This window comes from Chiloscyllium punctatum, unplaced genomic scaffold, assembly GCF_047496795.1.
Source record: "Chiloscyllium punctatum isolate Juve2018m unplaced genomic scaffold, sChiPun1.3 scaffold_473, whole genome shotgun sequence".
Taxonomy (NCBI): Eukaryota; Metazoa; Chordata; class Chondrichthyes; order Orectolobiformes; family Hemiscylliidae; genus Chiloscyllium; species Chiloscyllium punctatum.
The window spans coordinates 39425-52302 of record NW_027310207.1 but is presented as its reverse complement, the minus strand read 5'-3'; positions in this window follow the sequence as shown (position 1 = coordinate 52302).

Below are 12878 nucleotides of genomic sequence, written 5' to 3'. Positions count from 1 at the left end.
CGAGTGTGGGTCTGACCGAGGGATACGGAGAGGGGGAACTGTGCACGGTGCTCCGAGTGTGGGTCTGACCAAGGGATAGGGAGATGGGGAACTGTGCACGGTGCTCCGAGTGTGGGTCTGACCGAGGATAGGGAGAGGGGGAACTGTGCACGGTGCTCCGAGTGTGGGTCTGACCGAGGGATACGGAGATGGGGAACTGTGCACGGTGCTCCGAGTGTGTGTCTGACCGAGGGATACAGAGACGGGGAACTGTGCACGGTGCTCCAAGTGTGGGTCTGACCGAGGGATACGGAGATGGGGAACTGTGCTCCGAGTGCGGGTCTGACCGAGGGATACGGAGATGGGGAACTGTGCACGGTGCTCTGAGTGTGGGTCTGACCGAGGGATACGGAGATGGGGAACTGTGCACGGTGCTCCGAGTGTGGGTCTGAACGAGGGATACGGAGATGGGGAACTATGCACGGTGCTCCGAGTGTGTGTCTGACCGAGGGATACGGGGATGGGGAACTGTGCACGGTGCTCCGAGTGTGGGTCTGACCGAGGGATACGGAGAGAGGGAACTGTGCACGGTGCACCGAGTGTGGGTCTGACCGAGGGATAGGGAGAGGGGGGAACTGTGCACGGTGCTCCGAGTGTGGGTCTGACCTAGGGAGAGGGGGAACTGTGCACGGTGCTCCGAGTGTGGGTCTGACCGAGGGATAGGGAGAGGGGGGAACTGTGCACGGTGCTCCGAGTGTGGGTCTGACCGAGGGATACGGAGACGGGGAACTGTGCGCGGTGCTCCGAGTGTGGGTCTGACCGAGGGATACGGAGAGGGGGAACTGTGCACGGTGCTCCGAGCGTGGGTCTGACCGAGGGATAGGGAGACGGGGAACTGTGCACGGTGCTCCGAGTGTGGGTCTGACCGAGGGATACGGAGATGGGGAACTGTGCACGGTGCTCCGAGTGTGGGTCTGACCGAGGGATACGGGGATGGGGAACTGTGCACGGTGCTCCGAGTGTGGGTCTGACCGAGGGAGAGGGGGAACTGTGCACGGTGCTCCGAGTGTGGGTCTGACCGAGGGATAGGGAGATGGGGAACTGTGCACGGTGCTCCGAGTGTGGGTCTGACCGAGGGATACGGAGATGGGGAACTGTGCTCCGAGTGTGGGTCTGACCGAGGGATACGGAGAGGGGGAACTGTGCACGGTGCTCCGAGTGTGGGTCTGACCGAGGGATAGGGAGATGGGGAACTGTGCACGGTGCTCCGAGTGTGGGTCTGACCGAGGGATAGGGAGAGGGGGAACTGTGCACGGTGCTCCGAGTGTGGGTCTGACCGAGGGATACGGAGATGGGGAACTGTGCACGGTGCTCCGAGTGTGTGTCTGACCGAGGGATACAGAGACGGGGAACTGTGCACGGTGCTCCAAGTGTGGGTCTGACCGAGGGATACGGAGATGGGGAACTGTGCTCCGAGTGCGGGTCTGACCGAGGGATACGGAGATGGGGAACTGTGCACGGTGCTCCGAGTGTGGGTCTGAACGAGGGATACGGAGATGGGGAACTATGCACGGTGCTCCGAGTGTGTGTCTGACCGAGGGATACGGGGATGGGGAACTGTGCACGGTGCTCCGAGTGTGGGTCTGACCGAGGGATACGGAGATGGGGAACTATGCACGGTGCTCCGAGTGTGGGTCTGACCGAGGGATAGGGAGACGGGGAACTGTGCACGGTGCTCCGAGTGTGGGTCTGACCGAGGGATAGGGAGACGGGGAACTGTGCACGGTGCTCCGAGTGTGGGTCTGACCGAGGGGATACGGGGATGGGGAACTGTGCACGGTGCTCCGAGTGTGGGTCTGACCGAGGGATAGGGAGATGGGGAACTGTGCACGGTGCTCCGAGTGTGGGTCTGACCGAGGGATAGGGAGATGGGGAACTGTGCTCCGAGTGTGGGTCTGACCGAGGGATACGGAGAGGGGGAACTGTGCACGGTGCTCCGAGTGTGGGTCTGACCGAGGGATAGGGAGACGGGGAACTGTGCACGGTGCTCCGAGTGTGGGTCTGACCGAGGGATACGGGGGATGGGGAACTGTGCACGGTGCTCCGAGTGTGGGTCTGACGAGGGATAGGGAGATGGGGAACTGTGCACGGTGCTCCGAGTGTGGGTCTGACCGAGGATAGGGAGAAGGGGAACTGTGCACGGTGCTCCGAGTGTGGGTCTGACCGAGGGATAGGGAGACGGGGAACTGTGCACGGTGCTCCGAGTGTGGGTCTGACCGAGGGATAGGGAGACGGGGAACTGTGCACGGTGCTCCGAGTGTGGGTCTGACCGAGGGATACGGAGATGGGGAACTGTGCACGGTGCTCCGAGTTTGGGTCTGACCGAGAGATACGGAGACGGGGAACTGTGCACGGTGCTCCGAGTGTGGGTCTGACCGAGGGATACGGAGATGGGGAACTGTGCACGGTGTTCCGAGTGTGGGTCTGACCGAGGGATACGGAGATGGGGAACTGTGCACGGTGCTCTGAGTGTGGGTCTGACCGAGGGATACAGAGACGGGGAACTGTGCACGGTGCTCCGAGTGTGGGTCTGACCGAGGGATACGGAGTTGGGGAACTGTGCGCGGTGCTCCGAGTGTGGGTCTGACCGAGGGATACGGAGATGGGGAACTATGCACGGTGCTCCGAGTGTGGGTCTGACCGAGGGATAGGGAGACGGGGAACTGTGCACGGTGCTCCGAGTGTGGGTCTGACCGAGGGATAGGGAGACGGGGAACTGTGCACGGTGCTCCGAGTGTGGGTCTGACCGAGGGATACGGGGATGGGGAACTGTGCACGGTGCTCCGAGTGTGGGTCTGACCGAGGGATAGGGAGATGGGGAACTGTGCACGGTGCTCCGAGTGTGGGTCTGACCGAGGGATAGGGAGATGGGGAACTGTGCTCCGAGTGTGGGTCTGACCGAGGGATACGGAGAGGGGGAACTGTGCACGGTGCTCCGAGTGTGGGTCTGACCGAGGGATAGGGAGACGGGGGAACTGTGCACGGTGCTCCGAGTGTGGGTCTGACCGAGGGATACGGGGATGGGGAACTGTGCACGGTGCTCCGAGTGTGGGTCTGACCGAGGGATAGGGAGATGGGGAACTGTGCACGGTGCTCCGAGTGTGGGTCTGACCGAGGGATAGGGAGAAGGGGAACTGTGCACGGTGCTCCGAGTGTGGGTCTGACCGAGGGATAGGGAGACGGGGAACTGTGCACGGTGCTCCGAGTGTGGGTCTGACCGAGGGATAGGGAGACGGGGAACTGTGCACGGTGCTCCGAGTGTGGGTCTGACCGAGGGATACGGAGATGGGGAACTGTGCACGGTGCTCCGAGTTTGGGTCTGACCGAGAGATACGGAGACGGGGAACTGTGCACGGTGCTCCGAGTGTGGGTCTGACCGAGGGATACGGAGATGGGGAACTGTGCACGGTGTTCCGAGTGTGGGTCTGACCGAGGGATACGGAGATGGGGAACTGTGCACGGTGCTCTGAGTGTGGGTCTGACCGAGGGATACAGAGACGGGGAACTGTGCACGGTGCTCCGAGTGTGGGTCTGACCGAGGGATACGGAGTTGGGGAACTGTGCGCGGTGCTCCGAGTGTGGGTCTGACCGAGGGATACGGAGAGGGGGAACTGTGCACGGTGCTCCGAGTGTGGGTCTGACCGAGGGATAGGGAGATGGGGAACTGTGCACGGTGCTCCGAGTGTGGGTCTGACCGTGGGATAGGGAGATGGGGAACTGTGCACGGTGCTCCGAGTGTGGGTCTGACCGAGGGATAGGGAGATGGGGAACTGTGCACGGTGCTCCGAGTGTGGGTCTGACCGAGGGATACAGAGACGGGGAACTGTGCACGGTGCTCCGAGTGTGGGTCTGACCGAGGGATACGGAGATGGGGAACTGTGCACGGTGCTCCGAGTTTGGGTCTGACCGAGAGATACGGAGACGGGGAACTGTGCACGGTGCTCCGAGTGTGGGTCTGACCGAGGGATACGGAGATGGGGAACTGTGCACGGTGTTCCGAGTGTGGGTCTGACCGAGGGATACGGAGATGGGGAACTGTGCACGGTGCTCTGAGTGTGGGTCTGACCGAGGGATACGGAGTTGGGGAACTGTGCGCGGTGCTCCGAGTGTGGGTCTGACCGAGGGATACGGAGAGGGGGAACTGTGCACGGTGCTCCGAGTGTGGGTCTGACCGAGGGATACGGAGTTGGGGAACTGTGCACGGTGCTCCGAGTGTGGGTCTGACCGAGGGATACGGAGTTGGGGAACTGTGCGCGGTGCTCCGAGTGTGGGTCTGACCGAGGGATACGGAGAGGGGGAACTGTGCACGGTGCTCCGAGTGTGGGTCTGACCGAGGGATACGGAGACGGGGAACTGTGCACGGTGCTCCGAGTGTGGGTCTGACCGAGGGATACGGGGATGGGGAACTGTGCACGGTGTCCGAGTGTGGGTCTGACCGAGGGATACGGAGAGGGGGAACTGTGCACGGTGCTCCGAGTGTGGGTCTGACCGAGGGATACGGGGATGGGGAACTGTGCACGGTGCTCCGAGTGTGGGTCTGACCGAGGGATACGGAGAATGGGGAACTGTGCACGGTGCTCCGAGTGTGGGTCTGACCGAGGGATACGGAGAATGGGGAACTGTGCACGGTGCTCCGAGTGTGGGTCTGACCGAGGGATAGGGAGATGGGAACTGTGCACGGTGCTCCGAGTGTGGGTCTGACCGAGGGATAGGGAGATGGGGAACTGTGCACGGTGCTCCGAGTGTGGGTCTGACCGAGGGATACGGAGTTGGGGAACTGTGCACGGTGTCCGAGTGTGGGTCTGACCGAGGGATACGGAGAGGGGGAACTGTGCACGGTGCACCGAGTGTGGGTCTGACCGAGGGATAGGGAGAGGGGGAACTGTGCACGGTGCTCCGAGTGTGGGTCTGACCTAGGGAGAGGGGGAACTGTGCACGGTGCTCCGAGTGTGGGTCTGACCGAGGGATAGGGAGAGGGGGAACTGTGCACGGTGCTCCGAGTGTGGGTCTGACCGAGGGATACGGAGATGGGGAACTGTGCTCCGAGTGTGGGTCTGACCGAGGGATAGGGAGATGGGGAACTGTGCACGGTGCTCCGAGTGTGGGTCTGACCGTGGGATAGGGAGATGGGGAACTGTGCACGGTGCTCCGATTGTGGGTCTGACCGAGGGATACGGAGATGGGGAACTGTGCACGGTGCTCCGAGTGTGGGTCTGACCGAGGGATACAGAGACGGGGAACTGTGCACGGTGCTCCGAGTGTGGGTCTGACCGAGGGATACGGAGATGGGGAACTGTGCACGGTGCTCCGAGTGTGGGTCTGACCGAGGGATAGGGAGACGGGGAACTGTGCACGGTGCTCCGAGTGTGGGTTTGACCGAGGGATAGGGAGATGGGGAACTGTGCACGGTGCTCCGAGTGTGGGTCTGACCGAGGGATACGGAGATGGGGAACTGTGCACGGTGCTCCGAGTGTGGGTCTGACCGAGGGATACGGAGATGGGGAACTGTGCACGGTGCTCCGAGTGTGGGTCTGACCGAGGGATACGGAGATGGGGAACTGTGCACGGTGCTCTGAGTGTGGGTCTGACCGAGGGATACGGAGTTGGGGAACTGTGCGCGGTGCTCCGAGTGTGGGTCTGACCGAGGGATACGGAGAGGGGGAACTGTGCACGGTGCTCCGAGTGTGGGTCTGACCGAGGGATACGGAGAGGGGGAACTGTGCACGGTGCTCCGAGTGTGGGTCTGACCGAGGGATACGGAGTTGGGGAACTGTGCGCGGTGCTCCGAGTGTGGGTCTGACCGAGGGATACGGAGAGGGGGAACTGTGCACGGTGCTCCGAGTGTGGGTCTGACCGAGGGATACGGGGATGGGGAACTGTGCACGGTGTCCGAGTGTGGGTCTGACCGAGGGATACGGAGAGGGGGAACTGTGCACGGTGCTCCGAGTGTGGGTCTGACCGAGGGATACGGGGATGGGGAACTGTGCACGGTGCTCCGAGTGTGGGTCTGACCGAGGGATACGGAGAATGGGGAACTGTGCACGGTGCTCCGAGTGTGGGTCTGACCGAGGGATACGGAGAATGGGGAACTGTGCACGGTGCTCCGAGTGTGGGTCTGACCGAGGGATAGGGAGATGGGAACTGTGCACGGTGCTCCGAGTGTGGGTCTGACCGAGGGATAGGGAGATGGGGAACTGTGCACGGTGCTCCGAGTGTGGGTCTGACCGAGGGATACGGAGTTGGGGAACTGTGCACGGTGTCCGAGTGTGGGTCTGACCGAGGGATACGGAGAGGGGGAACTGTGCACGGTGCACCGAGTGTGGGTCTGACCGAGGGATAGGGAGAGGGGGAACTGTGCACGGTGCTCCGAGTGTGGGTCTGACCTAGGGAGAGGGGGAACTGTGCACGGTGCTCCGAGTGTGGGTCTGACCGAGGGATAGGGAGAGGGGGAACTGTGCACGGTGCTCCGAGTGTGGGTCTGACCGAGGGATACGGAGATGGGGAACTGTGCTCCGAGTGTGGGTCTGACCGAGGGATAGGGAGATGGGGAACTGTGCACGGTGCTCCGAGTGTGGGTCTGACCGTGGGATAGGGAGATGGGGATCTGTGCACGGTGCTCCGATTGTGGGTCTGACCGAGGGATACGGAGATGGGGAACTGTGCACGGTGCTCCGAGTGTGGGTCTGACCGAGGGATACAGAGACGGGGAACTGTGCACGGTGCTCCGAGTGTGGGTCTGACCGAGGGATACGGAGATGGGGAACTGTGCACGGTGCTCCGAGTGTGGGTCTGACCGAGGGATAGGGAGACGGGGAACTGTGCACGGTGCTCCGAGTGTGGGTTTGACCGAGGGATAGGGAGATGGGGAACTGTGCACGGTGCTCCGAGTGTGGGTCTGACCGAGGGATACGGAGATGGGGAACTGTGCACGGTGCTCCGAGTGTGGGTCTGACCGAGGGATACGGAGAATGGGGAACTGTGCACGGTGCTCCGAGTGTGGGTCTGACCGAGGGATAGGGAGATGGGGAACTGTGCGCGGTGCTCCGAGTGTGGGTCTGACCGAGGGATAGGGAGATGGGAACTGTGCACGGTGCTCCGAGTGTGGGTCTGACCGAGGGATAGGGAGACGGGGAACTGTGCACGGTGCTCCGAGTGTGGGTCTGACCGAGGGATAGGGAGACGGGGAACTGTGCACGGTGCTCCGAGTGTGGGTCTGACCGAGGGATACGGAGACGGGGAACTGTGCACGGTGCTCCGAGTGTGGGTCTGAACGAGGGATACGGAGAATGGGGAATTGTGCACGGTGCTCCGAGTGTGGGTCTGAACGAGGGATACGGAGAATGGGGAATTGTGCACGGTGCTCCGAGCGTGGGTCTAAATCCTTCACTATCCTATCGACCTGCGACTCCACTTTCAAGGAGCTAGGAACCTGCACTCCAAGGTCTCTTTGTTCAGCAACACTCCCCAGGACCTTCCCATGAGGATTATAAATCCTGACGTGGTGGCCTGAGTTTGCTCCAGGATCTCACAGACTGATTGAACGTCCAACAGGACAGGACACCAACAAGCCCTTCGGCCCAGCGTCTCTGTGCTGACCCCAATCACTTTCTGAACCAGTCCGGCCTTCTGCGCTTTCGAGAAGGGGACGGGGATAGGGAGGGGGTGTAGCGGCTGGAGGAGGGGACAGAGATAGGGAGGGGGTGTAGGGGCTGGAGGAGGGGACAGAGATAGGGAGGGGGTGTAGGGGCTGGAGGAGGGGACGGAGATAGGGAGGGGGTGTAGGGGCTGGAGGAGGGGACGGAGATAGGGAGGGGGTGTAGGGGCTAGAGGAGGGGACGGGGATAGGGAGGGGGTGTAGGGGCTGGAGGAGGGGACGGGGATAGGGAGGGGGTGTAGGGGCTGGAGGAGGGGATGGGCATAGGGAGGGGGTGTAGGGGCTGGAGGAGGGGATGGGCATAGGGAGGGGGTGTAGGGGCTGGAGGAGGGGACGGGGATAGGGAGGGGGTGTAGGGGCTGGAGCAGGGGACGGGCATAGGGAGGGGGTGTAGGGGGCTGGAGGAGGGGACGGAGATAGGGAGGGGGTGTAGGGGGCTGGGGGAGGGGACGGGGATAGGGAGGGGGTGTAGGGGCTGGAGGAGGGGACGGGGATAGGGAGGGGGTGTAGGGGCTGGAGGAGGGGACGGAGATAGGGAGGGGGTGTAGGGGCTGGAGGAGGGGACGGAGATAGGGAGGGGGTGTAGGGGCTGGAGGAGGGGACGGGGATAGGGAGGGGGTGTAGGGGCTGGAGGAGGGGACGGAGATAGGGAGGGGGTGTAGGGGGCTGGAGGAGGGGACGGAGGTAGGGAGGGGGTGTAGGGGCTGGAGGAGGGGACGGGGATAGGGAGGGGGTGTAGGGGGCTGGAGGAGGGGACGGAGGTAGGGAGGGGGTGGAGGGGCTGGAGGAGGGGACGGAGGTAGGGAGGGGGTGTAGGGGCTGGAGGAGGGGACGGGGATAGGGAGGGGGTGTAGGGGGCTGGAGGAGGGGACGGAGGTAGGGAGGGGGTGTAGGGGGCTGGAGGAGGGGACGGAGGTAGGGAGGGGGTGTAGGGGCTGGACGAGGGGACGGGGATAGGGAGGGGGGTGGTGACACCGTCAGGGTCTGGGGGGAGCGTCCGAGCTCCCATGGCCCCGGCTCTCGGACGTGGGGACAGAGAGTGAGCTCTCTCAGGGAGGTGCCGCATTTCCCGAGCACCGGGGAGCGGGAGGGGCGGGAACTGACCGGGCCGGTTCAGAGGGAGGTCCCCCTGACTGAGGGAGTGCCACTGCCGCCCCAGGGGTGAGTCAGCGCCGGAGACAATGAGGATAGTCTGCAGTTCGCCTGAGGCAGAGTGGGTCATGTCTGAGTGACAACGCACACACAGGGGCCGGGGGGGACAGTCCAACAGGTTTTCCGTGGAATCCTGTCGCTTGGAGAGTCCTGCTCCTTCATCAAGACTCTTCCCAAGGTCACATCAACCTGTTCGACTGTAACCTGGGGGGGGGGATTATTAACCGAGTACACCCCCCCCCCCCGCCCAGTCCAACACCTGGAATATAACCCCTCGATTCCCCCTTCCTGATTAAACCCCTCTGCCTGGAATCTAACCTCTCGATTCCCCTTCCTGATTAACCATCTCAACCTGGAATATAACCCCTTGATTGCCCTTCCTGATTAAACCCCTTGGCCTGGAATAGAAGCCCTCGATTCCCGTTCCCGATTAAACCCCTCTGCCTGGAATATTACCCCTCGATTCCCCTTTCTGATGAAACCCTTCAGCCTGGAATATAACCCCTCGATTCCCCCTTCCTGATTAAACCCCTCAGCCTGGAATATAACCCCTCGATTCCCATTCCCGATTAAACCCCTCAGCCTGGAATATAACCCCTCCATTCCCGTTCCTGATTAAACCCCTCAGCCTCGAGCGACCCAGCCTGGACAGCGCTCTGAGGTATAGAATCCCACAGATTCCCCTCCCCTCGGAGAGTGAGGGAATCCCTCCCCATCTCTGTCTTCAATGGGTGACCCCGTAACTCTGAGGCAATACCCCTCTGTGGCCCAGAGTCTCCCACACGAGGTGGAGGGTACAATCTCTCCCCATCTCCCCCCATCGTGTCCCCCTCGTCTGTTTCAATCTGGCTGCCTCTCGCCCCTCTAAACCCCGATGGGTCCAGACCCCAACCCACTCACCCTCCCCTCACCCCTCCAACCCCCCCTTTACCAGATGGGCCAATGGGCTGAGAAGTGGCAGATGGAGTTTAATTCAGATAAATGTGAGGGGCTGCATTTTGGGAAAGCAAATCTTAGCAGGACTTATACACTTAATGGGAAGGTCCTAGGGAGTGTTGCTGAACAAAGAGACCTTGGAGTGCAGGTTCCTAGCTCCTTGAAAGTGGAGTCACAGGTAGATAGGATAGTGAAGGCAGCGTTTGGTATGCTTTCCTTTATTGGTCAGAGTATTGAGTACAGGAGTCGGGAGGGTCATGTTGTGGCTGTATCGGTGAGGCCGCTTTGGGAATACTGCGTTCGATTCTGGTCTCCCCGCTACAGGGAAGGATGTTGGGAAAGGGTTCAGGAAAGGGTTTGAGCTACAGGGAGAGGCTGGATAGGCTGGGGCTGTTTTCCCTGGAGCGTCGGGGGCTGAGGGGTGACCTTATAGAGGATTATAAAATCATGGGGGGGGGGCATGGATAGGGTAAATAGACAAGGTCTTTTCCCCCTGGGGTGGGGGGAGCCCAGAACTAGAGGGTTATAAAATCATGGGGGGGGGACATGGATAGGGTAAATAGACAAGGTCTTTTCCCCCTGGGGTGGGGGGAGCCCAGAACTAGAGGGGTGTAGGTTTAAGGTGAGAGGGGGGAAAGGGACCCGAGGGGTAACCTTTTCCCCCCAGAGGGTGGTGCGTGTGTGGAACGAGCTGCCAGAGGAAGTGGTGGGGGCTGGTACAATGATAACATTTAAAAGGATGGGGGGGGGACATGGATAGGAAGGGTTTAGGGGGGAGATGGGCCAAGTGTTGGCAAACGGGGACTGGGTTAGGTTAGGGTCAGCACGAAGGGGATGGGCCGAAGGGTGTGTTTCTGTGCTGTACAGATCTCTGATGCTGTCTAATCTCTGTGCAGCGGAGATATCTCGGAGAGATAGTGGGGGATCAGGAGAGGGATGTCTCGGGTAAGAGTGAGTGTGTAAGTGTGGGTGTGTGTACGAGTGTGAGTGTGTGTGAGTGTGTGAGAATGTGAGTGTGAGTGTGTGTGTGAGTGTGTGTGTGTGAGTGTGAGTGTGTGTGAGTGTGTGTGTGTGAGAGAGTGAGTGTATTTGTGTTTGTGAGTGTGTGTGAGTGTGTGTGTGTGTGTGAGGGTGTGTGTGAGTGTGTGTGTGTAAATGTGTGTATGTGTGTCAGTGTGTGTGGGAGTGTATGTATGTGAGTGTGTGAGCGTGCAAGTGTGTGTGCGTGAGTATGTGTGTGTGTATGTGAGTGTGTTTTTGTGAGTGTGTGTGTGAGTGAGTGTGTGAGAGGGTGAGGGTGAGTGTGTGTGTGTGAGTGTGTGTGTGTGAGTGTGTGTGTGTGAGTGTGTGTGTGTGAGAGAGTGTGTTTGTGTGAGGGTGTGTGTATGAGTTTGCGTGTGTGAGAGTGTGAGTGCGTTTGTCTGAGTGTGTGAGTGTGAGGGTGTGTGTGAGGGTGAGGGTGTGTGAATGTGTGTGAGTGTGTGTGTGAGAGAGAGTGAGTGTATTTGTGTTTGTGAGTGTGTGTGAGTGTGTGTGTGAGGGTGTGTGGTGAGTGCATGAGTATGTGTGTGTGAGGGTGTGAGTGTGAGTGAGTATGTGAGTGTGTGTGTGAGGATGTGAGTGTGAGTGAGTGTGTGAGTGTGTGTGTGTGAGTGAGTGAGTGTATTTGTGTTTGTGAGTGTGTGTGAGTGTGTGTGTGAGTGTGTATGTGTGTGAGTGTGTGTGTGCAAGTGTGTGTGTGAGTGAGTTATTGTTTGTGTGTGAATGTGAGTGTGAGAGAGCGTGTGAGTTTGTGTGTGAGTGTGCGTGAGTGTGAGGATGTGTGGGTGTGTGAGTGTGCGTGTGTCTGAGTGTGTGTGTGAGAGAGTGAGTGTGTTTGCGTGAGCGCGTGTGTGTGAGTGTGTATGTGAGTGTGAGTGTGAGTGTCTGTGTGTGAGTGAGCGTGTGTGTGAGGGTGAGTGTGTGAGTGTTTGTGTGTGTAATTGTGTGAGTGTGTGTGTAAGTGTGTGTCTGTGAGTGTGTCGGTGTGAGTGTGTGTGTGCGTGTGTATACGAGTGTGTGTGTGTGAGTTATTGTTTGTGTGTGTGTGTTTGTGTGAGTGTGTGTGAGACAGTGTGTGTGTGAGTGAGTGTGTGTGTGTGAGAGTGTGTGCGTGTGTGGGTGTGTTGTGTGAGAAAGTGAGTGTTTGTTTGTGTGTGGGTGTGTGAGTGTGAGTATGTGAGTGTGAGTGTGGGTGGGAGTGCATGTGTGAGTGTGTGTGTGTGAGAGTGAGTGTGTTTGTGTGAGTATGAGAGAATGTGTGTGAGTGTGTGACTGTGAATGAGTGTGTGTGTGAGTGTGTGTGTGAGAGAGAGTGAGTGTGTTTGTGTGAGGTTGCGTGTGTGAGTGTGAGTGTGTGTGGGTAAGGGTTTGTGTGTGAGTGTGAATATGTGAGTGAGTGTGTGTGAGTGTGTGTGTGAGGGTGAGGTGTGTGAGTGTGAGTGTGCGTGTGAGTGTGAATGTGTAAGTGTGTGTGAGTGTGTGAATGAGGGTGTGTGTGTGAGTGAGTGTGTGTGTGTGAGGGTGTGTATGTGAGTGTGAGTGTTTGTGTGTGAGTGTGTGCGTGAGTGTGTATGTGTGTGTGGTTGTTTGTGTGAGAGTGTGCGTGAGGGTGAGGGTGTGTATGTGAGTGTGAGTGTGTTTGTGTGAGGGTGTGTGTGAGTGTGAGAATGTGTGTGTATGTGAGTGTGTGTGAGGGTGTGTTTGTGAGTGTGTAAGTGTGTGTGAGTGAGTGTGTGTCTATGTGTGAGTGTGTGTGTGTAAGTGTGTGTGTGTGTAACTGTGTGAGACTGAGTGTGTGTATGTCTGTGTGTGTGCGTGTCTGTGTGTGAGAGAGTGTGAGTCTGTGTGTGAGTGTGTCTGTGTGTGTGTAAGTGTGTGTGTGAGTGTGTGAGTGGGTGTGTGTGTGCGTGTGAGAGTGTGTGGGTGTTTGAGTGAGTGTGAGTGTCGGAGTGTGTGTTTCTGAGTGTGTGAGTGTGTGTGTGTAAATGTGTGTGAGTGTGTGTGTGTAAATGTGTGTGAGTGTGTGTGTGAGAGTGTGCGTGTGAGTGTGTGTGTG